This window comes from Rousettus aegyptiacus, unplaced genomic scaffold (genome assembly GCF_014176215.1).
Source record: "Rousettus aegyptiacus isolate mRouAeg1 unplaced genomic scaffold, mRouAeg1.p scaffold_m13_p_9, whole genome shotgun sequence".
In the NCBI taxonomy this organism is placed as follows: Eukaryota; Metazoa; Chordata; class Mammalia; order Chiroptera; family Pteropodidae; genus Rousettus; species Rousettus aegyptiacus.
In genome coordinates this window covers 95,040,306-95,065,065 of record NW_023416312.1, presented here as the reverse complement: position 1 = coordinate 95,065,065, position 24,760 = coordinate 95,040,306, and the positions used below count along the sequence as shown (strand labels likewise).

General features: G+C 36.5%; 1 non-coding gene across 1 annotated transcript; it reads right to left on the bottom strand.

The window, feature by feature from the left end:
• Nucleotides 1-24,282: 24,282 nt before the first annotated feature.
• LOC118608293 lies at nucleotides 24,283-24,401 on the bottom strand. The gene has a single exon (XR_004952984.1). It is a non-coding gene; the product is annotated as a 5S ribosomal RNA (ribosomal RNA).
• Nucleotides 24,402-24,760: the final 359 nt, after the last annotated feature.

The following is a 24,760-nucleotide window of genomic DNA, read 5'->3' as shown; positions in this document are numbered from 1 at the left end:
CGCAGACACTAAGGCCAAAATATGAAGGATTTCTGGCAATAAAATATCCCCCTCCAGTGGCACAATAAGTATTTGACAACTAAGAGAGGCATATTTTTTAACATACCCTTTTAAATCGGAAAAAAAAATATTAGTAATATACATGAATTTAAAAAATAAGAAAAAACAGTAAATTTTCTTTTATTGAACATTTTATATATACTTATGATAGTAAAACAAAGAATTTTAAGGAAAGCAAAGACCGTAACCAAATGAATTTGGTAACTACTGAATTATAAAATAAATATGTTTTAATTTCTGGATTTTTTTGGCTTAAAAATAATTAACAAAGGATAATAAATTTCACTTTTAAGATATTATTCAAATTCAATGAGATACTGCATGTTCTAATACAGTGAAATTTTGCACACCCTTTCAGAAAATTTACACCTTGCAGTTCATACTGTGTTTCAGTGATTTAGACATAAATAAAAGCAAATGGTTACAACAAATGACAGAACTGTAAAAAAAAGTTGAGTTTTTTTGTCTTTATATTCACTGTGCTTTCATTGTTTACTTGCAAGCTACTGTATTAAATCTTCGGTATGTGTGTCATACATTTCTATAGGGGCTGTCCACTGGAAGTATGCTGGAAGCAAGCTCAAACAATTCCAAACCATTAAGACCAGGCTTTAGAAAGAAGCAGCATAACTGAGTCAGCTTGTGTCTGGGGCCAGCTGTATAACAGAGTTCTCCAAATAAAATACCTTGCGCAGTGACTAAGGATAAGTACAAACAACGTGCTAATTTGAATGTTACACACATGCGTGCACATAAAATTTTAGGTACAAATATAATTTTATGTATATGTAATATATAACAATCACACATATTCTATATATTTGTTATATGTGCATATATAATATATACATATTATATGTCTATAATTATGCGTATAAATGTGAGTATATAATATGTATATATTAAATGTCTATAATTGTGTGTTTATATATATATAACATATCTGCATGTACTGATTATGTATGTATATATAATTATGTATACATGTAATTATATGTATATAGGCATGGTAGTTGTTAGAGAAGAGCTATTTTTACCTTCATGATTATCTTCCACGTCTGGGAGGAAAACAAAAATGATCTTAAAAGGGCATTAGTTTGGCAATGTCTTGTATAATAAACACACACTTTCTATATGTCCCAGGCATTCTACTCCTAGGTATTTACAAAAAACAAATTTTTTTAAATGTATGTAAACCAAAGACTTTCACATTGATGTTTATAGCTTTATTTGTAGTAATCGAACACTGGAAATAACCCACATGTTCCTAACGTAGGGATGGATAAACATATTTTGATGTATTCATACATTGAAATCTACTAAGCTGTGGAAATGAGTTTACTGGTATTTGAAAGTATGTGGGTTAATCTGAATGACATTAGCTAAATCAAAGTAACCAGACCCAAAAAAAGGTAAAATGACAGGGACAGAAAAGAGATCAATGTCTTCTGGAACATGGAGGTGGGAGATGATGTTCATTATCAACGAGAATGGGGACATTTTTTGAGGTAATGCGGTTCTTTCATATTTTGAAGATGGCCATACTTATAGAACTCTGTGCATTTGTGAAATTTCAGTGTACACCAAAAGTGTGTTTTATTGTATGGGAAGTATACCTTAATTTAAAAAAAAAAATGAGATAACTTATAACAACCCATAAGTCTGTCTTCTTAAAAAATACTAGTGTATGATTCTTGGATCAAAATGTGAGGGATGGAACTAAAAGTTCCTTTTCCCTCTTTACTCAGAATCTGGTTCCTCCACAGCTACTCCTCGATTTAATTTTAATCTCTACCTTTTCCCACCAATTTGGTTTCCTGACATTCATCCATTTCCTGCATGAGAAATTTTATCAGTAACCTTAAATATCAATGTTTCCTATAACAATAATGCTAAGAAGACAGTCCAAAACATTGGACTAAGATCCAAAGAGTTTGCATTCTATGTTTGACTATGTCACCATTTCATTCTGTGACCTTGCCCAATCACTTCTCTCAGAGTCTCCATTTCTTTCTTTGTAAAATGAGAAAGTGGAACTAGATGATCTCTGAGGCCCCTTCAAGCTTCAATGCTTCATGATTCTATCTAGAAATCAGTTTTAACACATTGAAAATTAAATATGAAGACTCATTTCTGAAGTCATGTTTTCATCCAGGAATCTTATTTGCCAATTCATTATTATGGATTATTCATGCATATAAATTTCTTCAGGCATATATTTTTTGGTTTGCATTAAGACTTTATTCAGAACTTTGATCTTTGTGGAAATAATCCCCTGTAGCAGAAAAGCTGTCTAATGGCAGAGCCAATTAATTGATGGTTAATTTGATAACAGGAAGTTATAAAGTTCATCTGAAAGTGGGAAGCTGATTTTCATTCTAGTATTTTCTACGTTCCAGTTTCAATTTTCAGTTTACCCAATATTTTATTATGCCCACACTGTGTACTTGTACCTATTTATTGCAATTTTAATTTTTGTGCATGGTGAAACATTTCATTTCTTAAACAGTTAATGAACTGCTACAATGGGCGAAGCCAGTGATTTCCATTAAGGGAAAGGACAGACACATCAAAGTCCTCCACAGCTCATTTTTCCAAATTGCAGAATCTGTAACACAGATTCTGGTGTGTCCTATAGTAGCCTTTCCCAAACTATTTCATATCATGGCATCAAGAGAAAGATACTATTTGTATAGCCCCTGGGGATAAATGGACAAAACAACTCAGGGTAGTTGATTTGCCCAGGTGGTACAACAGCCTCAGGTCCCAATTGCTAATCTGGTTGATACTTTCGTACACCTGTAAACTATTTGTAACCCATGGCTCTGCCCACAGCCGGTTTAGATAAACCAGTTTTATCTAAATATCATATCCTTCAGGTATATGAAAATGGAAAAAGATAAATACTGGGCTGTAGTTCTAGGCAGTATAGTTCTAGGCAGTAGTTTCTGAGGATTACAAAGATGAATGAAATGCAGTGCCTCCTTTCACCTGGGTTGCAGCCTACTGAGAGTGAAAATAAAGTATCATTTAGAGTACAGTATGATAAGCACCATAACAAGTATACATAATAGAGATGCGTGTAACTGGAGCATGAAGAGTATCTCACTGCAAGTCCTCTGAGAAGCAGACACCGAGATGTGTTTAGATATGCAGGCGATCTAGTGGGGAAAGGAATCAGGTGTAGGCAGGAGAGCTTCAGAGACAGAGCAGGTGTAACTTATGTGACGGCGATTGAGAAGGGGGAAAAACGAGAACAGGCATACCTCATTTTACTGTGCTTCCCTTCATTTTGCTTCACAGGTGTGCTTTTTACAAATTGAAGGCAAGACCCTGCATCAGCAAGAAAGACGACTCACTTTATTGCAGTGGTCTAGAACCAAACCAGCAGTATCTCTGAGAAATGCCTGAGTGGGGTAGAAGGAGTTTCATACTCTGACATATTTCTAGGAGACAGTGGGCCAGCTTGATGGGGAGTCCTCAAGTTATTTACTGGAAGAGCTGCACCTTCTACGGGAATGGGCCAGTATTTATACCCAGCCGCACTTAATCACTGACTAGAAGCCTTAGGAGACCTCAGATGAGCATGAAGAAGACGCTAAGGTAAAACAGAAGTTTTCTCATTTTATTTTATGAAAGAACTTTTTTTGGCTCCATAATCATGAACATTGTTGCTTTTTTTTAGTACCTGACTTTAGTCATGGAGTGCAATGTTAGCTATGGGTTTTTCATATATTTCCTTTATCATGTTTAAGGAAAGTCATGTCTATTTCTAGTATGTTGAGTGTTATTTTGTTGTTTTAATCAGGAAGGTTATTGGGTTTTGCCAAGTGCTTTTTTTTTCTGTATCAATCGAAATGGGCATTTGGGTGATTTTTTTCCTTCATCTGTTAATGTGTTAATCTTTGATTTTCATGTTGAACCACAGTTGCATTCTGGGGATATAAATCTTAGCCACGTTACATTTTAATGTGCTGGTGGATTTGCTTTGCTGGTGTTTTTCTTTAGGATTTTTAAAATCTATATTCGTAAGGGTTATTGCGTTTTGCACCCCTCCCATTAGGACAGTCCCCTTCTATTTGGGACCCCCCTTTCCTTTCTCTGCCCTAGCCCCTTTGGCATCCAGCCACCTGCCCACAGGTGCCCCTTCCTCGCCGCCCTGCCCTTGTGGCCAGCCTGGCTAATTTTGTAAGATACCGGGTTGGTGCAGAGATTTTTTTTTCTTGTAACTTAAACAGGCCCAACATTGTTGGTTCTATATAATGGGCATGGAGGTGTTGTCAGAGGTTTTAAAGTGATTAAACGTGAAGACTGTGCAAACCAAAAACAAAACAAAATGCACATACACAAAACTGCTACGCAGAACAACTCATGCTGTCATGCTGATCCTGCTGTGCATGAGCTGCTGGGGTCTATCCCAGCAGGATGGGATAACACCCTCAGAGCCAAGGGTCTCTTGAAATCGTGAAACAGGGCAGTTTGCAAAATCTGATCTCTCTTGATCACATGAAGATTCATCTGACCATGGGTAAAGGAAGAAACCCGTCAGTACCCATTTTCTTATTTTGGAAAGAGACACCTGTGTGTGTTTGTGCTTGAGCTTGTTGGTGGTTTTCAGGTGAACCTATTACTAGGGGAACGAGCCCCGTTCTTCTTTCAGGTTTAAATCCTGGCTCTTTGCAACCTTGAGCAAGTTACTTTAATTGTCTGAGCCTATTATACCTATAAAAATGGGTATAATAAAACCTATGCTCAAACAGCTGTTTGGGGTATAAAGTGAAATGATAGGTATTCAACATGTGGTCCCAGGAAAGTAAAGGGACTTGTCTCGGTTTATCCTCTTAATAACAGGACCTAGAACTAGGAGCTAGGAGGCCTGACTCCTAATCTAGCAGGTCTTCTGGAAATAGCTATTGCTGGGCTTTCATATTCAAAAGAGGTATCTCTGCTGGTTTCCTATGACAACTATCTATTTGGTTTTCTTCACTTGTTCAATTCCTCAGAAATATTCCATGTTTACATAATACCAAATCAACCAATAGCAGTGATATGTTCAATTAGGGTATGGCATTGTTCTCATGGCAGTTTGGGTAATTTGTTTTTAGTAATTTGTTTTATCTAGGTTAAATAATTTGTTGGTGTACAATAACTCGTAATATTTTATAATCCTTTTTTTAGTGAGATCTGTTTTTAATAACTTGAGTCTTTTATGCTGAGTCATTCTAACTAAAGATTTGTCAATTTTGATTTTTTTAAAGAACAAATTTTCATTTTCATTAATTGTTTTTCTATTCTCTTTCATTTATCTCTGCTATAATTTTTCATTAATTCCTTCTGCTGGTTTTATGTTTAGCTTGCTCTTTTTCTAGTTCTTTAAGGTATACTGGTAGGTTATTGATTTGATATCAATTTCAACGTAGGCTTTCACAGCTCTCAAATTCCCTCAGAGCAGGGCTTTCACTGTATCACACACATCTTGCTATGCTGTGATGTTTTTGTTCTCGTCAAAGTATTTCTACATTCTCTTACAATCACTTCTTTAACCCACTAAATAATTAAGACTATGCGAGTTTTCCAGTTTCCACATTTTCATTTTGTTTTGCCTGGAGAAGATACTTTGTATGATCTCAATCTTTTAAAATTTGTTTAGAGTTGATTAGTGGCCTAACACATGGTCTATCCTGGAAATGCAATATGTAAACTTGAAAAAAAAATGTATATTCTACTGTTGGATGTTCTGTAGATGTCTGTTAATATTGATTGGTATGTAGTGTTATTCAATCTTGTATACTCTCACTGATAATCTGTCTAGATTTTGTATCTATTGTCATAAGAATTTTTATTGTAGAATGTCTATTTCTCCTTTCAATTCTGCCAGGTTTTCTACATATATTTTGGGGCTCTGTTATTAGGTGTGTATATATTATTATATCTTCATGCATTGGCATGTTAATAAGCCCATAATGTCCTTCTTTATCTCATAACAAGTTTTGACTTAATCTAGTTTGTCTGATATTAGTATAATCACTCCAACTTACTGTAGGTTATTATTTGCATGGAATATCTTTTTTCATTCTTTCATTTTCCATATATTTGTGTATACATCTAAAGTTAGTCTCTTGTAGATCATGTTTTCTAATCTGTTGTGCCATTTTCTCCCTTTTAATTGGAAAGTTTAATCCATTTTCACTTAAGGTAGTTGCTGATATGGAAGAACTTATTTCTGCCATTTGCTATTTTCTATGTCTATGTCTTTTTTCTGCCTACTGTTTATTTTTTAAAATTGATATTTTCTTGTGTACTTTTTAAAACAATTTGTTTCTTTTACTATGAAATATTAGTGGTTGCCCAGGGGATTTCAAATATCTTAAATATATAACAACCTAGAACATATTAATACCAACTTACTTTCAATAATACACAAATGTCTGTTCCTATATATCTATTTCATACCTCACCTTTATGCTGTTATTGTCACAGATTACATCTTTATATATTGTGTACCCATCAACCTAGATTTATAATTATTGCTTTATGAAATTGTGTTTTATGACTTTGGGTAGGGAACACACAATGCAATATTCAGATGATGTATTATTGAATTGTACACTTGAAACCTACATAATTTTATTAACCTATCAAGTAGTAAAAAGGATTTATAAAGAGAAATACATTTATCTTTTTTTACATTTATTTTTTTAAAACATATTTAGCTATATAATTACCTTTTCGGGTGTTATTTCTTTATATAGAATTGAGTTACTGTCTAGTCATTTTAGGCCCAAGGACTGCCTTTAGTATTTGTTGTAGGCAGGTCTGGTAGTGATAAACTCTCTATTGTTGTTTAACCTGGCAATGCCTTAATTTCTCCTTCATTTTTGAAGGATGGTTTTACCAGTTATAGAATTTGTGATGTACAGTGTTCATCTTTAAGCACATTAAATATGTAATCCCACTTCCTTCTGGCCTCCATGGTTTTATAGAAACGTAATAGTATCACGTAGTCCCACTTATTTATTTGTTCCTGTGCTTTTGGCATCATATTTAAAAAATTACTGCCAAGACTAATGAGGAGGAACTTTTTCCCTATGTTTTCTTCTAGGAGTTATATGCTTTGAGGTCTTACATTTAAATCTTTAATCATTTGCAGTTGATTTTTATTTACAGTGTAAGATATGGGTCAAATCTCATTCTTTCATATGTGAACATAGTTTTCTCAGCACTATTTTTTTTTGAAGAAACTTTCCCCATTGTTTATTGTTGGGTCCTTTGTCAAATTAGTTTCATGTCTATATCTGAGTTGGTTTCTGGGCTCTCTATTCTGTTCCATTAATCTATGTATCTGTTACTATGCTAGTACATACTATTTAAATTGCTATAGTTTTATAATATAATTGGAAATCAGGCAATGTGATGCCTTCAACTTTGTTCTTCTTCAAGGTTGTTCTGACTACTTAGGGTCTTTTGTAGTTCATGGGATTTTAGAACTGATTTTTCTATTTCTCTGAAAATGCCCTTGGAATTTTGATAGAGACTACATTGACTCAGATTGTTTTGGAAAGTATGGACATTTTAACAGACTTTACAGACTGGTTTTAATGAGAAAAGATCTTCACCTATGGATGGTTGTGAGGAGTTGGCTCAGTGGTATATGATATTTCTGGCTCTAGGGAGCATATAGCAGCATTGTCCCCATGCAGCCTCCATCAGCTGAGGTCAGTGTGGTGAAGATGGCAGAGGTCCTCTGCAGTCAACGTTGTGGTTGCCCGCAGAAGCAGTGTGGGCTGTTGCAATTTTCTGTAGTGGAGACTGCTAAGGTCCTCCCATTCTCTTTTTGTCCCTGTGGAGGAAGTTGTGCCTGAATGGATAGATCTCTTGGCACCTGGTCCAGCTTGTGGGGACACTCTCGGTGACAGTGGCACCAGCGTCTGGAGGGGTTTAGAGCACAGACATGCATGGAGGGACTATGGCTCCAGAGTTTGGGGCACCGGTGGTTCCAGTGCCTGGGGCTCAGGTCCCCTCACTGCAGCATTGCTAATGATGCATAAGGCACAGGCCCTTCTGGAGTGGCCGCAGAGCCAGGGTCCAGAGTGCAGATATTCATGGAGCAACAGTGGCTCCAAGATTGGAATACTGGCGAAGCCACTATAGTAATGGTTCACCAAACCCACATGCTTATGGAGCAGCCACGGAGCTGAGTGCGAAGACTGGTCAAGTGAGGAGTCCGCACAGTTCTGAAGTACAGCACATAGACGTGCCCACTGTAGCAGTGGCTGCAGTGTCAAAGCCCAGACACAGAGTGGCTGTGGAGCCAGGGTGCACGTACAAACATGTGATTAAAAGTCTGTTCAAATTTTTTATCATATTTACTCAGTTTGGGTACTTTGCATCTTTATAGGAATGTGTCCATTTCATTTACATTATCTTTTTTTGTGCAAAAGTGTTTTAGTATTCATTTATTATATATATAAATATACATATAAATTTACTTCATTATAAAAGAAAACACTGGACTAAGTGTGGGATAGGGTGGATATATGTATGGATACACACACACACATATATGGATGTATATATGGATATGTGTATATCTGTCTATGTCTGTAGTATGGTATACATCACCCCTTTATCCCATGCTTACTCCAGCGTTTTCCTTTATAATTCCTAAAACGTCCCATGCTGTGCTGTGCCCCTGTGCATTTTGCTCTTGCTATTCCATCTACCTAGAATCTCACTGCACCTAAATAATGTCCCTTCATCTCTAAAGATGTAGCATGTGTATCACCACATCTAAAAAGCCTCTTTGTACACACCAAGGCAGGTTTAGTGACAATCATCTCTGCTCCCATAGCACACCTATCGTTGCACATCTATGCTGTATCGAAATAATCTGTTTCATGTGACTAACTTTTCCTGTGGACTATGACTTACTTTGGAACAAGAATTTTTCTTATAATCCTGGTGGCCAGGAGAGTGATTAGCACATAGCTTGCAATCAGTAACTACTGAATTGAGCTGAACTTTAGCTAAATCAGTGTGAAGTATACGTAGAAGCTAGCAGATCCAGAAAGCATAGAAATCATTTTCCATTGTAAATAATGTCTGCCAGATTATGTGCAAATAATAATAAAAGCATCAACAGTAACAAAAGCTTCCTTTTACTGAGTTGCTAAAGTGAGCCAGGTGTTCAATCTATGCATTTCATCTGCACAATAATTATGAGGAGTGCCAACCTTTTCATCTTTTTGATTTGGGATCAAGGACATTTAAATGTGAGCTTTAAGCAGCATGCATTTTATACTTACTAATACCATTTGTTTTCTCTCATTTCTATTCATATGCTTTGGATAGACTCTCTAAGCACATGTCCTTCCATATGTCTTCATAAATTTTCTATTGTTCTTGTCCTCTACAGGTTTAATAAGCTAGGTAGATTTTTTTTGCCTTAATTAGTAGAAGAGTGAGAAAGTGTTTATATTTACATGCTTTAGGTGAGGAATATGTTTTGTCAGAATTTTTTACAGCTAACTGATAGAAGATCCTCTTTCTCTCATTTTAAAATGTAAAATGTTCTTGCTATGATTCCTAATCCGGTTAAGAAAGGGAGGAAAAAATCCTACCTAGTAAAACCCTTCACTAGTAAAAAGAAGACTTCTGCTCTCAGTTCTTCACTAATTTATTAGGTTATCTTAGGAATTGCTTCTCTTTTCTTGGCCTCAATTTGCTCAGCGTGGCAATTAGGGCGGTGATCTAAATGATCTAATGTCTCTTTGAGTTCTAATATTTTTTTGAGTATGTAACATTCCATAGGCATATTTGCTTTATAAATGAAGGTGTGACTTTAGTTTATCATCAAGTACCCATTTTTTTAATACTAAAGATCTCATGAATCTACCTTCTGTTCATTTTCTACTACCATTCCTAAAGTCAGACTTGAAATATTACAGTGGCTTCTGAAATAGTGTCTCTGCCTCCAGTCTCATGGTCCTCCAAACTTTTTTGGTGCATGTCAGTGTAATAGTGCCACTCTTGTGATAAAAACTCCTCAGAAGAAACCTATCTGATTCAGGAAAAATTCTAAACATTTATGGACTGTAAGACCTTTCATAATCTGGCTTCAGACTATCTTTCTACACTCCTCTCTCTCCCCATGTGTCTCATGTATGCCAAATTTCATCAACAGAGCATTATTTATCATTCCATGAAAATAAATTTTATACCCTATAATTTTGTACACATTAATTTTAATTCCTGTAATGCTTTTTCTACCTCCCTCCCTCTTTCCCCCCACTTTTTCTCCCCTTCCTCCTCCTCTCTCCCTCCCCTATCTTTTCTAAGCCTAAGGAAACACTGAATAATTCATCTCCTCAGCTGCCCACCCCTACAGCAATTAATTATACCCATAAGCGTGGTGATGAAAACAAATATGTGGTTTCTAGAAGTCTAGCCCTGTTAGTCAAGCAGGTAATGCTCAGAAAAGAAGGGATAGGCAAATAACCCAAATTGGTGTCCATTATAGTCCTAATTTCAAAATGACTGATTACTATAATGTTATGGAAAAAAATGTTAGAAATACCGTTCTAAGTCTCCAACTCTGGGGGGATCTGCAAGGTGATAAATGGTACCCTGACCAAGTTCTGAGCCAATTAAAATACAAAACAAAGAATCCACAGAAGAGACCGAAATGCCACCTTTATTATTAACAAAGCTATTAGATAATGTAGCTTGTATCTGAAAAAATAAATAGCAGACTTAATACCAAATTCCAGAAATAGGCAGAATTGTCTACCCAGACAATGGCAGCAATATAGATCAGGACAGATCTCTCCATGGGGGCAGGGATGGCCCTCTCAAGATTTACAATGTAAAAATAGCAGATGAGAATAAATGCTCCCTAGGGACAACTCGCTCCCCAGAGAGACTGGAGATGAAGGGACTGGGCTATCCATGCCCAGTTTCCCTACCTGAGTCATTCATTGGTAATAAGTGAGAAGTGCGGAAAGGCTAAGTGTGCTGCACTACAATATATCCCTATGCATGGAAAACAGCATCAGAACAGGAAAATGACTGTTTCCCAAAAACACCAATGAAGACTCACTAAATCACTGGCAATATCCAAGAAACTGTATTTTTTATTATTGGTTAACAAAATCCAGTAAACTTCAAGTGTATTATTTAACAGTAAGTCATATATATTCATATATATATATATATATATATATATATATATATATATAGCATCACGTGTTCACCACCCAGAGTTAGATTTCTTCCTGTCACCACATATTTGATCCCCTTTACCCCAGCTACCTCCCCCTCCCCTTCTTCCTTCTAATAACCACTAGTCTATTGTCCATGTCTGTGAGTCTGTCCTATTTGTTTGTTGCTTTTAGAATTATATCCCACAAATAAGTGATAACACGTAGTTTTTGAATTTTTCTGTCTGGATTATTATGCTTAGCATGATTATCTCAAGATCCATCCACATTGTTGTAAAGGGCAGTATTTCATCTCTTCTTATGGCTGAGTAATATTCCATTGTATATATGTACCACAGCTTATTTAGCCAATCATCTATCATAGGACATTTCAGTTGCTTTCATGTACTCCTATGAACATCAGTGTGCAAATATCTTTTCAGATATGGGTTTTCAAGTAGAATGATTGCTGGATCATATGGTAGATCAATTCTTAGTTTTTTGAGGAACCTCAATACTGTCTTCACAGTGCTGTGCCAATTTTCAGTCCCACCAGCAGTGTATGAGGGTTCCTATTTCTCCGCATTCTCTCCAACATTTGTTATTACTTGTCCTGTTGATTATAGCTATTCCAGCAGGTCTGAGATGGTATCCCATTGTGGTTTTGAGTTGCATTTCCCTAATAGCTAACAATGATGAGCATCTCTTCATATGTTGTTGGCCATTTGTATGCGTTCTTGAGAGAAGTGCCTGTTCGGATCCTCTGTCCATTTTTTAATTGGATAATTTATTTTGTCGTTATTGAGTTGTATGAGTTCTTTTTATATTTTAGGTATTAGGTCCTTATTGGAGGCATTGCTTGCAAATATATTCTCCCATTCAGATGGTTGTCTCTTTGCCTTATTGATGGTTACTTTTGCCATGCAGAAGCTTTGTAGATTGATATAGTCCCATTCATTTAATTTTGATTTTGCTTCCCTTGCCTTTGAAGTCAAATTCATAAAATCCCCTCTCAGTCCAAAGTCCATGAGTTTAGTTCCTATGTTTTCTTCTATGCATTTTATTGTTTCAGGTCTTATATTCAGGTCCTTAATCCATTTTGGGTTAATTTCGGTGTGTGGTGATAGACAACAGTCTAGTTTCATTCTTTTGCAAATGACTTTCCACTTTCCCCAGCAGCATTTATTGAAGAAGCTTTCCTTTCTCCACTGTGTTTTTAGCTCTTTTGTCGAAAATTATTTGCCCATATAAATATGGGTTTATTTCTGGAATCTCGGTTCTGTTTCACTGGTCTGTGTGTCTGTTTTTCTGCTAATACTATGCCGTTTTTATTATTGTTGCCTCGTAGTAGAATTTGAAGTCAGGCAGAGTGATGCCTCCAGGCTTGTTCTTTTTTTTCTCAGGATGGCTTTGTTGATTCAGGGTCTTTTGTGCTTCCATGCAAATCTGATAATTTTTTTGTTCTATTTATTCAGAGTGCCAATGGTATTTTGATGGAGATTGTATTAAATCTGTATAGTGTTTTAGGTAAAAAGGTCATTTTAACTATGTCAGTTCTTCCAGTCAAAGAACGTAGAATATCTTTCCATTTTTTTTTCATCCTTAATTTCTTTTAATAAGGTCTTATAGTTTTCATTATATAGGTCCTTCATCGTTTCATTAGGTTTATTCCTCGGTATTTTATTCTTTCTGTTGCAATCGCGAAAGGGATTGTTTTTCCACTTTTTCCGACACTTCATTATTAGAATATAGGAACACTATAGATTTTTGAACATTGATTCTGTATCCAGAAACTTTACTGTATTTGCTTATTTTTCCTAGTAGTATTCTTGTAGAATCTTTAGGGTTTTCTCTATAGAGAATCATGTCATCCTCAAATAGTGACAGTTTGACTTTGTTTCCTATTTGGATGCCTTTTATATATTTCTCTTGTCTGATTGCACTCACTAGGACTTCCAATGTTATATTGAATAACAGTGGTAATAGTGGATAGCCTTGTTTTGTTCCTGAACTTAAAGGTTTTTAGTTTTTCATCATTAAGTATTATTTATGGTAGCTGAGGGTTTGTCATATGTGGCCTTTATTATGTTATGGTACTTCCCTTATATACCAATTTTGTTAAGTGTTTTGATCATAAATGGGTGCTGTATCTTGTGAAGGTGTTTTCTACATCTATTAATATGACAATATGATTCTTATTTTTTAATTCGTTTATGTGGTGTATCACATTAATTGATTTGCATATATGTTGAACCATCCCCATGCCCCAGGGATGAAGCCCACTTGATCGTGGTGTATAATCTTTTTAATATGTTGCTGTGTTTGATTCACTAGTATCTTATTTAGGATTTTTGTATCCATGTTCATGAGAGTTATAGCTCTATAGTTTTCTTTTTTGTGTGTTACCTTTACCAGGTTTTGGTTTTAGGGTAATATTGGCCTCATAAAATGCGTTGGGAAGTATTGCCTCCTCTTCAATTTTTTTGGGAACGTTTGAAGAGAATAGGTATTAAATGTTCTTTGAATGTTTGGTAGAATTTACTGGTAAAGTCTTCTGGTCCTGGACTTTGACTTTTTGGTAGATTTTTGAGGGTTGTTTCAATCTCCATACTGCTGATCGGTCGATTTAGATTTTACAGTTCTTCTTGATACAGTCTAAGAAGGTTGTATATTTCTAAGAATTTGTCCATTTCTTCTAGGTTATTAAATTTGGTGTCATATACTTTTTCATAATATTCTTCATGATCCTTTGTATTTCTGTGGTATCTGTGTAATTTTTCCTCTTTCATTCCTGATTTTTTTTGTGTCCTTTCTCTTTTCTTTAGAGAGTCTAGCCAAGGGTTTGTCAATTTTATTAATCTTCTCAAAGAAACAGCTCTTTGTTGCATTTATTTTTTCTATTGTTTGTTTGTTTGTTTTCAATTACATTTATTTCTGCTCTAATTTTGATTACTTCTTTTCTTCTGCTGATTTTAGGCTTCCTTCATTCTTCCCTTTCTAGTTTTTTAAGATGAAATGTTAGTTTATTTGGGCTTGTTCTAATTTTCAGAGGTAGGCCTGTAATGATTTGAACTTTCCTCTTATGATCGTTTTTGCCATGTCCCAAAAATCTTGATATGTTGTACTATCATTATCATTTATTTCTATGTATCTCTTGATCTCTCTTTTTATTTCTTCCCTGACCCAGTTATTCTTCAATAGCATGTTGTTTAATTTCCATGTATTTGTGGTTCTTCCTGCTTTCTTTTTGCAGCTGATCTCTAGTTTCAAAGCATTATTATCAGAGAATGTGGTTGTTACGATTTAAACCCTCTTATATTTGTTGAGGCTATCTCTGTGTCCCTATATGTGGTTAATCCTTGGGAATGTTCCATGTGCACTAGAGAAGAATGCATAAGCAGCAGTTTTGGGATGGAAGGCTCTGTAAATGTCAATTATGTCCAGTTGGTCTAATGTGTCATTTAAGGATGCAATTTCCTTATTGATTTTCAATTTGGATGATCTGTCCATATCCGACAGTGGGGTATTTAGGTTCCCTACTACAATAGTGTTTTGGTATGTTTCTCCCTTTAGGTCTGTTAGTAATTGCTTTACATATTTAAGGGTTCCCTGATTGGGAGCATAGATATTAATACGTGTTATGTCTTCTTGGGGCATGATTCTCTTTATCATTATGAAGCGTCCCTCTGTATCTATTTTTACCATTTGTATTTTGATATCTATTTCATTTGATATTAGTACTGCTACTCCCACTTTTCTCTGAATGCCATTTGCTTGGAAAATCATTTTCAACCCTTTCCCTTTGAGTCTATATTTGTCTTTGGAGCTGAGATGTGTCTCCTGGAGGCAGCATATGGTTGGGTTTTGGTTTTTGATCCATTCTGCAACTCTGTGGCTTTTTATTGGTGAGTTCGGTCGGTTTACATTTAGGGTGATTATCGAAATATGAGGTTTTCCTATAGCCATTTTATCTTTTGCTTTCTGGTAGTTTGGTGTTTCCATTGCTCAGGAAACTATTTTTAACATCTCAGAAACATGAGGAGTTTCTGAAGCACAGCCACATTTGGGAAATACTGTATTGCCTCATGGAAGTAAATCTGTAACCTCAGAGAACTTGGCAAACCACTGAAGAGTCTTGATGAAGGGAGTGGCAAGAGAAAATTTTATTTTGTAAATGATCGATGCATATTTTTATATAAAAAACATACAAACCTTTATCAACAATGCTGATTCAGTGCTCATGACTTATTATAGTGCTTCTCAGACTTTTTTACACCTTGGCACACATAGAAAATGTTAAGAATCTGTATAAAATAGTAGGATAAGTAGATGAGGCTACTCGTGACCACACCCAAAGCCTAGATGGGTCACCTTAAATAATAAGTGGATTGCATCATTCCAGTTATAGTTTACCCCATTCACATAGCCCAGTGTGATGTAAAGTACTGTTTGCCTGGGGTCAATGTAAACACTGTGGCAGAGCTGCCCTTGACAGACAACGGTGACTTTAAGGGCATCTGTCATGGATTTACTGTATTCCAGCAGTGACCCTATATAGACAAGACCATACATACACTCATGAATATTATAGTTTTTTGACAGAGAAAGACTTTCAGGTCAATATTGCACAAAGAAATAAATAAGAATTCTTTTAATAACTAAGAAGAAAAAGCAAAGAGTATGAGTATGATGTGGTAGAGGACCTGATTTATGTGAATATAAATCAAGCAAAAATGAGAAGAATGTGCCAGATCCCAGTGAACAGCATTTGTGAAGAACACAGGAGAAGAAAGAATTATTTTCAGTTACCTTCATCTCTGGAACTGTAACCAACACCCACCCACTCAATGTCTCAAGCCAGAAATCAAAGAAGCTTCCTTGAATTCTCCCACTTCTTGACATCTGCAAGCCATGCCGATACTAGGTACTGTTTTGGGACTAGAAAGATATATAAAATTTGGGCCTGCCCTCAGGAAGCTCAGTCTGTGGAGAGGTACAGATATGTCATTTTAGTTAACTCGGTAAGTGCTGTCCATACTCTAATGTTCTCCTATTATTTGTCCTCTTATTAAAGAGGATATCCATTCACCCAGTTGCCCAGGATAAAAACCTGTGCCATGCTCAATTTAATTCTTCTGTTTTCTTTACTCCCGTGTGTGTGTATATACATTGTGTACACACACACACACACATATACACACACATACACACACACATATATATATTAGAAAATCTTGTCAGTTATCTCACCAAAATTTATTCAGGACTCTTTTACTTTTCCCATCCCACTGACATAATTTTCATTCAGTGGTTGTCACTTGACTTAGTTTTGTTCCCCTGCAGGGGACATGTGGCAATATCTGGAGACATTTTTGGTTGCCATAATTGTAGGAGGATTTATTGGCATCTAGTCATCTCTAGTAGAGGTCAAGTTTGCTGTTAAACATCCTGCAATGGACAGTACAGCCTCCTACAGGGAAAAAATCATCTAGCCGAAACATCTATAGTGCTTAGGTTAGAAACCCTGTTCTAATGCAAGCCAGGATTATCTCTTATTTGCACTACTATGACTGCCTCCTAACCAGTCTTCCTGTATCCATTCTCCCCCTACCACCCACACAGTCACCCATCAACTCATTCACCACATAGCAGACACAGTTCATTAACACAGTTCTGACACGTTACCCTCTGCTTAAATTATTAGTGCTTCCCATTTACAACCACAAATGGTGGTGTTCACCATGTCTAGCACCATGTTTGCATATGGCAATAAAAATGCTCAACAGTATGTGAATGGATGAGCAGAGTGATTAACTGGCCACCTTGACTTTTCATTGTTTGTCATTTTGCATAGTCTTAGTAAAATAGAACTAACCGAAGAATCTGCAGGGCTGACATATAATAAATGTTCAATCTATTAGTTGAGTAATTTTCTAATTTACGTAATTACTAGATGACAGAAATCAGATACCAGCTCTCCTTTCCCTGCCCATAAACAAAGTACTCTGTGATAGGTACTGAAATATTAGAGGAAAGAGCAGAGAAACTGAAATACTGTAATAATGCAGTTACCTTTATCTCAAAAGGATTGTCTTCTTTGTTTTTACCTCTATATATACTTTATCCTACTGCTAATATTTCTGTGTTATCTGAACCTTGTCCTCCTCACCTTAGGGTTATCCCACATAATGACAAGCCTTCTTTAAAAAACAGTTTTTAATAAGCCATCATACATTTTATATAACATTGAGAAAAGATATTTCAGTGTTCCCAAATAGAAACCATTGGCGAGTAACAGCATCAGGAATATATATAAAGGAGATGAAAGTAATTTACTATGAGTTCTTTGGGCTATGAAAGTTTTAGAAGATGTTCCCTTGCTCTTAGATAATCTCTTTAATCTGGAGGATAACTTCGATTTACTGTGAGTTTCCTGAATGTTAAACCCTAAAAGAATAACCTGGTGGAACACATAGTCGAACTGGGCAAAACTTATAATCTGATGCAGTCTCTTCCGCTTGGGCAGATCAATTCACTTTTAGGTCGCAGTTTCTGCACTTATAAAATGGTGTTGTAATCACAAAGAATTCTAGCTTGAATTCTATCATCTTGTTTTGACAAATTTTCACCATTTCTCCTCCTAGGATATGCAGTTGTGATACATATTATAATGTTTGACATACAAGGCAGAGGTCTTCTATAGAAGCTGGTGGCCAAATATCGAGACTATTACTTTATACTTAATGCAGCAGGTCACAGACACAAGTGTTTGTATATATTTTTGTTTGGCCTTCCTTTTTTGAGAAAGAAGCTCAAAGTGATTTTTAATCATATCTCTACTGCATTCTATATATCTTTCCTTTGTTCACTTAGAAAGTAACTATATAGGAACAGTATAGAAAGTTTATATTATATACTGAATTGTCCCAATTAAGATTTTGCTGGGAAGAGTTATTTGATATTTACTCTTTGGTGGGCTGGGTTTTCTCCATTCACATAGCTGCTTCTCTCCACCCAATCCTGGATTGGGTGTATAGAATAGTTGCTCCCATGGCTACCCAATCTTAATCATGTTTCTAATTCTGTCAAAATGCATTCCTAATGAGTTGGAGCATCATGTGGCCAAGTGGCCTTTAGCTTGTAGAAAAGGTTTCAAATCCTGGCTTGAAAAACAACTCTAAATGCAAAATCCGCATTAGTATATTCCTTTACTCTATTTTTTTCTCACGTCTAGATGGTCCCTTATATCAAGGGTCCCCAACCCCCAGGCCACAGACCAATACTTGTCCATGGCCTATTAGGAACCGGGTTTCATAGCAGGAAGTGAGCAAAGGTCAAGGGAGCAAAGCTTCACAATATTTGAAGCCACTTCCCAGCACTATCATCTCCACCTCAGGTCATCAGGCTGTTAGAGGTCATCAGGCTGTTAGATTCTCTTAGGAGCACTGGTCCCTGGTTTTGGAAAGGTTGGGGACCACTGCCTTATATGAAATGGTCTTTCACTTTAAACAATAAAACATAGCTTTAAAATAAAAGATAGGCATCCAGTATTTCAATTAAAGTCATCATTGATTATTGTATTCCTTTGGACCCATCATTGGTCTTTAATCAATTAGAATAGAAACTTACAGCTTAAGGCAAATGGTGGAGAGGGGATGGAGGACTATGCTGCTTATAAAATTTCTTTACTCTTGAATTAAGAACAAAGATATTTGGAAAAGGAGAGTTATGGCATTTAATTTTATAGGCGACACTCTCCTAGAACTCATACCTCTATTCCCATATAAAAGATGGGGGTGTAGGAGCAAAAAAATACCTTTCCTTCCACCTTCTAAATTCTGCTAGCTGGGTTTAATAATCAAATTAACAAAGACTGGTCAACAGAAGAAAATCAAAATTTTAATACATGCACATGGAGAATTCACATAAGCATTTAAATTCCAAAGAGTGGAGTAAAATTTGGTATATGTCATTTTGTACAAAAGAGAAAGGGGGGAAGTGGTCTGAGATTTTAGAGATGACAGTGGGTATTATGCGCAGTCCTTGTCAAAGTACCAATGGCATTTTTCACAGAACTAGAACAAATAGTCCTAAAATTTATATGGAATCACAAAAGACCCTGAATAGCCAAAACAGTCTTGAGAAAGAACGAAGTTGGAGGTATCACACTACATGTAATCAACCTATCATTTAAGACTATTATAATCAAACCAGCATGGTACTGGCATAAAAACACACATAGATCAATGAAACAGAATAGGAAGCCCAGAAATAAACCCACATCTCTATGGTCAATTAATCTATGACAAAGGAGGGATGAATATACAGTGTGTTAAAGACAGTTTATTTAATAAACGGTGTTCAGAAAACTGGACAAATACACGCAAAAAAACCCCCCAAAACTGGCCACCTTCTTACATCATATACAAGAATATACTCGAATGTCTTTATAAAAGATATTTATAAAACTCCTAGAAGAAAATCTAGTAAAATCTCTGACATTACTCTGTAATATTTTTTTGGACATATCTTGTTAGGCAAGGGAAGCAAAAGAAGAAATAAATGGGACTATCCCAAACTAAAAAGTTTTGCACAGCAAAGGAAACCATCAACAAAACAAAAAGACTACCAAATGGTAAAAATATTCACCAATGATAGATCTGATAAGAGGTTAATATCCAAAATTTATAAATAACTCAGACAACTCAACCCCCCAAAAAATAATAATTGAAAAAGAGGCAGAAGACATACAGATGGATAATAAACATGTGAAAAGATGCTTACCATCACTAATCATCAGAGAAATAAAAATAATAACCACAATGAGATATCACCTCACCCTGGTCAGAATGGCCATCATCGCTAGGACAAAGATTAACAAGTGTCAGAGGGATTTTGGAGAAAAGGGAACTATACACCATTGGTGGAATTGCAAATTGGTGCAGCCACTATGAAAACAATATGGAGGTTCCTCAAAAATTTAAGAATGGATCTACCTTTTGACCCAACAATTGCACTTCTGGGTATTTATCCAAAGAAATCCAAAACCCTAATTCAAAAAGATATATGCATCTCTCTGCTCATTGCCATGTTATTTACAATAGCCAAGTATGAAAGCAACCTAAGTGCCCATCAATAGATGATGGGTAAAGAAAAGATGGTATATACAATGGAATATTACTTGGCTATAAAAAATAATGAAATCTTACCATTTGCAACAACATGGATGGACCGTGGAGGGTATTATGCTAAGTGAAATAAGTCAGACAGAAAAAGACAAATATTATATGTCTGATCTCACATGTGAAATCTAAAGAACGATAGTAGCAGCAGCAAAACCAAACAGACTTATAGAGAATAAACCGATGTTTGCCAGACTGGAAGGGGGTTGGAGGGTGGGTGACAAAGGTAAAGAGATTAAGAAGTACAAGTTGGTAGTTACAGAATAGTCATGGAGATGTAAAGTGCAGCATAAGAAATATAGTCAATAATATTGTAATGAATATGTATAGTGCCAGGTGGGTACCAGACTAATCGGGGGATCACTTTACAAATTACAAATGTCTAACCTCTGTGCTTTACACCTGAAACTAATAGAATATTGAATGTCAACTGTAATTGAAAAAGAAAAAAGCGACAGTGGGTTGTTTGCAATTGCGGAGAAGTAGACCATATATGACAGGTAAATTTTTGCTAGGCAGCCCAGAAACAATGAGGCATGGAGGGGTGGATCTAGTAAACAGGCTCCCACTTGATGCTCTCCCCTCTACCATACTCAATTCAGGTTAAGCTGCTAAAGTGAGCATCCTGAGATTTCCTTCTTGGAATAAGTCTTTCCCTCTGAATATCTTTGCAGCAAAGACTCAAAGATTCTTTTTGTAGTCTTTTGTTTCTTAATAACTAGCTTAAAACCAATAGCCCAAAAAGCAGCTTTAGGATCGCAAAACTTTGGTCTCCTTCAGGGCATATTCAAAATTGTAATAAAGATAGCAAAAAAAATTCTGAATGGGATGGCTTATTTAACCTTTATTTGTAATTTTAGATTTTTTTTAATTACTAGATATCTCTCTCAATTTACAACTTCATAAACATGTCACATTTTAAAAAGTACCATCTTCTTTGGATGCCAATACTAGTAGCTTACTATCTTGAAAATGGTGTTTATGTCTTAATTTTGAATTCTATCAAAATATTGCCATTCACATTCTCACTTTTAAATTACTTTTAAATGACAAATTGTCACTTCTCAATAATATTATCTTCATCTTTTAAAACATATTTTCTTATATTAATAAACATACTACCATCCAAGTTCAAAATATATGACTAAGAAAGTCAACTGTTTGAAGAAAAAGAAGTGATCAGTTCTAAGACCTTTTGAAAGATGCTTTAGAATCTTAAAACCAGCATAAATGCCTTATCAACACATAATGTGATTTTTTTTAACCCCATTGTAATTTTTCTGTATTGCTTGGAGTCCTGATTCTGTCAACTAAGGTTCAAGAACTGCAGCAAGAAGTACAAAAGCCAGGAGGGAAGTATTGTTACATTATTGGTGAAAGTCTACATGTGAAGTCCACAATCTTGGATGGGAGAAAGAAGAAAGGATCTGCTGAATGAATACTGCCAGCAAAGCCACACATCTCTTGTGTAGACAGTTCTATTCACTTATGCCAAATAATCTGTTATCTAAAGATAATTGTTCCTTATTTTCCATATGAGAATAGCTGAATATTCTTACCCACTTTCATAATTAACAATTACAATTCATTTTGCTTTTGTTTTAGACAAAATTAAACATTTTTCTTTCTCTTCCCTTTCCCACCTGTCTTTTTCTTTCTATTTCTCCTCTTGTCTTTCTCATCTCACCTCATCTCTATCTACTTTCTGTTTTTCTCCACATCTCACTCTCTTCCCCAGTATAGCTCTATCTCAGGTAGGTAGGTAGGTAGATAGATAGTTGAATATGTGGGGGGATGAAAAAACAATACTTTTCCTCCCACCTAAATTCTTCTATCTGGGCTAATAATCAAATTAACAGAGGCAGATTAACAGGAGAAAATCAAAATTTTACAGTGCACAGGGAATTCATATAAGCATGAAAATTCCAAAGACAGGTAAAATTGGGAGTATGTGTTATTTCGGACAAAGGAGAAAAGGGGTGGGGTGGGATCTTAGATTTCAAAAATGAGAATGGGCAATTTTGTTACCAGGCCAAAAATGGATCCGTCTGTGCATGACTAAGCCAAAGAAGAGATAAGTGCAGGCCTTGCAGCAGAGAAAGTAAGGATTTATTTCGGGGAGTTGCAAGTCACCAAGGCCCAGGTGACTTGTAAGTCAGGTAATGCTCTCTCAACAACCCATCTGGTCCCAAGGCCGGTGGGGTGGTTCTGTCTTATGGGCCTGTGGCTGAAACACATCTAAAGCCAAGATGTTAACCTTAAAGTCCAGCTAAAACCTACTGTCCTTACGATTATGAACCTGAGGATCATTTAGTCTTATGTCCTGTGGCTTAATGATTAAAAGAACAGCATAGAGCAGAAAGAAATGAGGACTATTTGAACTTTATAACATGGAGTCCACGGGAGCCATGACAGTGAAGTTAACTGGCACATAAGGGGAATACCGTTAGGATGTGACTGGAACACCCCAAACCACAGAGAGAGACGTCAGCCACGACTATCCTGGATAAGCCCCCATCTGCAGGAGCTGATAAGCATGAGGATCCCACCTTGTAAGGACCATAGAAGCTGAACGCCTTAGACAGACGATGCTCAAGCCTGACCTGAGAGCATCACGGACAGGTGCACTAGAGTCAAAGGCCCTTCTGAGAGCCCATTGGAGCCACTGGCTTGGGACTGACATGCAGTTCTCTGCGCCACCCATCAACAGAGTTCCCTTTGGAGACGCTAAGGACTTTCATCCCTCCACTCTGTCACATGAGACTCTGTACTTCTTCCTCTCGGTGTGCTGTGTGTTAAACCCGCATGGATATCCGATTGGTATATCTGAGAAGGTTCCACTCAATAAACCTGGCCTTGGGGAGAGACACAAACATGTTCAAGGGTGTTACTCTGGTAGCCACTTTTCTTGATCACAACAGGCAGGCATACAGAGGTGAAAAGATAAGGGTGGAGAAAAGCAAATGAGTCACAATACCATTATCTGGGCAAAACCAGTTTGAATCAGAGAAAAAAACTATATTAAATGAAATTTGAGTGTGGTTATAATTTGTAGGTAGTTGAAGAAGAGGAGAACACATGGCAGGTAAATTTTTGCTAGGCAACCCAGGAAACAGACGTGGGGTGATCCATTATGACAGTCCCCAACCATTCTGGCACCAGGGACGGTGCTCCTATGAGAATCTACTGCCTGATGATCTGAGGTGGAGCTGAGGCGGTGATGCTGGCTCTGGGGAGCAGCTGCAGATACAGATAAAGCTTCTCTCACTCTCCCACCACTCACCACCTGCTTTGTGGCCTGGTTCCTAACAGGCCATGGACCAATAGTGGTCCATGGCCCATGGCTTGGGGACCCCTGATCTAGTAAACAGGCCACTGCTTGGCATCTTATCTACCATACTTAATTCAGATTAGGCTAAGGTAAACATCCTAAGACTTCCCATAGTAGGCCTTTCCCTTGGAATCTCTTAGGCAGGAAAGGGAGAAGGGGAGAAGGTTCTGAGTCTCGTTTCTTAATAATCAGCTTAAAATCAATATTCCAAAAGGCAAAACTTTTGGTCCCCTTCAGACAGAGATTGATAAAGATTTATATAATTACACTTTGTACACATGCATTTCTACATACGTGTATTTTTACATATATTGTGAATAATTACATAAGGTAATATAAAAAGGCTTTAATGTTTTTCATTTATATGGATTTTCTCACAACTAAATTGTGTCTTATTGCCAGACACTATGTCCCTAGTTAAAATAATTTTTTTAGGTGAGGCAACCCTTGCTTGACCTCACAGATTACAAGGATCTTGTCATCTTACAATCCCTTATTTTTTTATTTTTTATGCCTACAGCACCTGGTCTTCCTAGGTGGTCTCCCATCCAAGTACTAACCAGGCCCGATCCTGCTTAGCTTCCAAGATCAGGCAGGATTGGGCGTATTCAGGGTGGCATGGCCGTAGACTTAAAATAATTTTTTTAAAGTATAATTTCCATTTTACTTTTTTTCCAGAGAATAGTTCTTCAGAGTTAGCTCATTACATGGCCTTTGGTGGAGATTGTGGGGCAACATCTGTGGGTCTAAATCAGGGTGTGGGTGTTTGGGCCTCCCTGGGCATTACAAGAGTGATGAATATCTTGCTGTGAATGGCACCACTCGAACAGTAACGGAGTTTCACATACAGCTTGGGTGCATGTACGTGTCGAAGACACTCGCTTTGGACATGTCCCTCACACCTGCGGCCTCTACTATGTTTCGAATGACAAACTGCTTAATGGCCTTGTCCTTGGACACACATTGGGCATGATTGGTGCACATGGCCC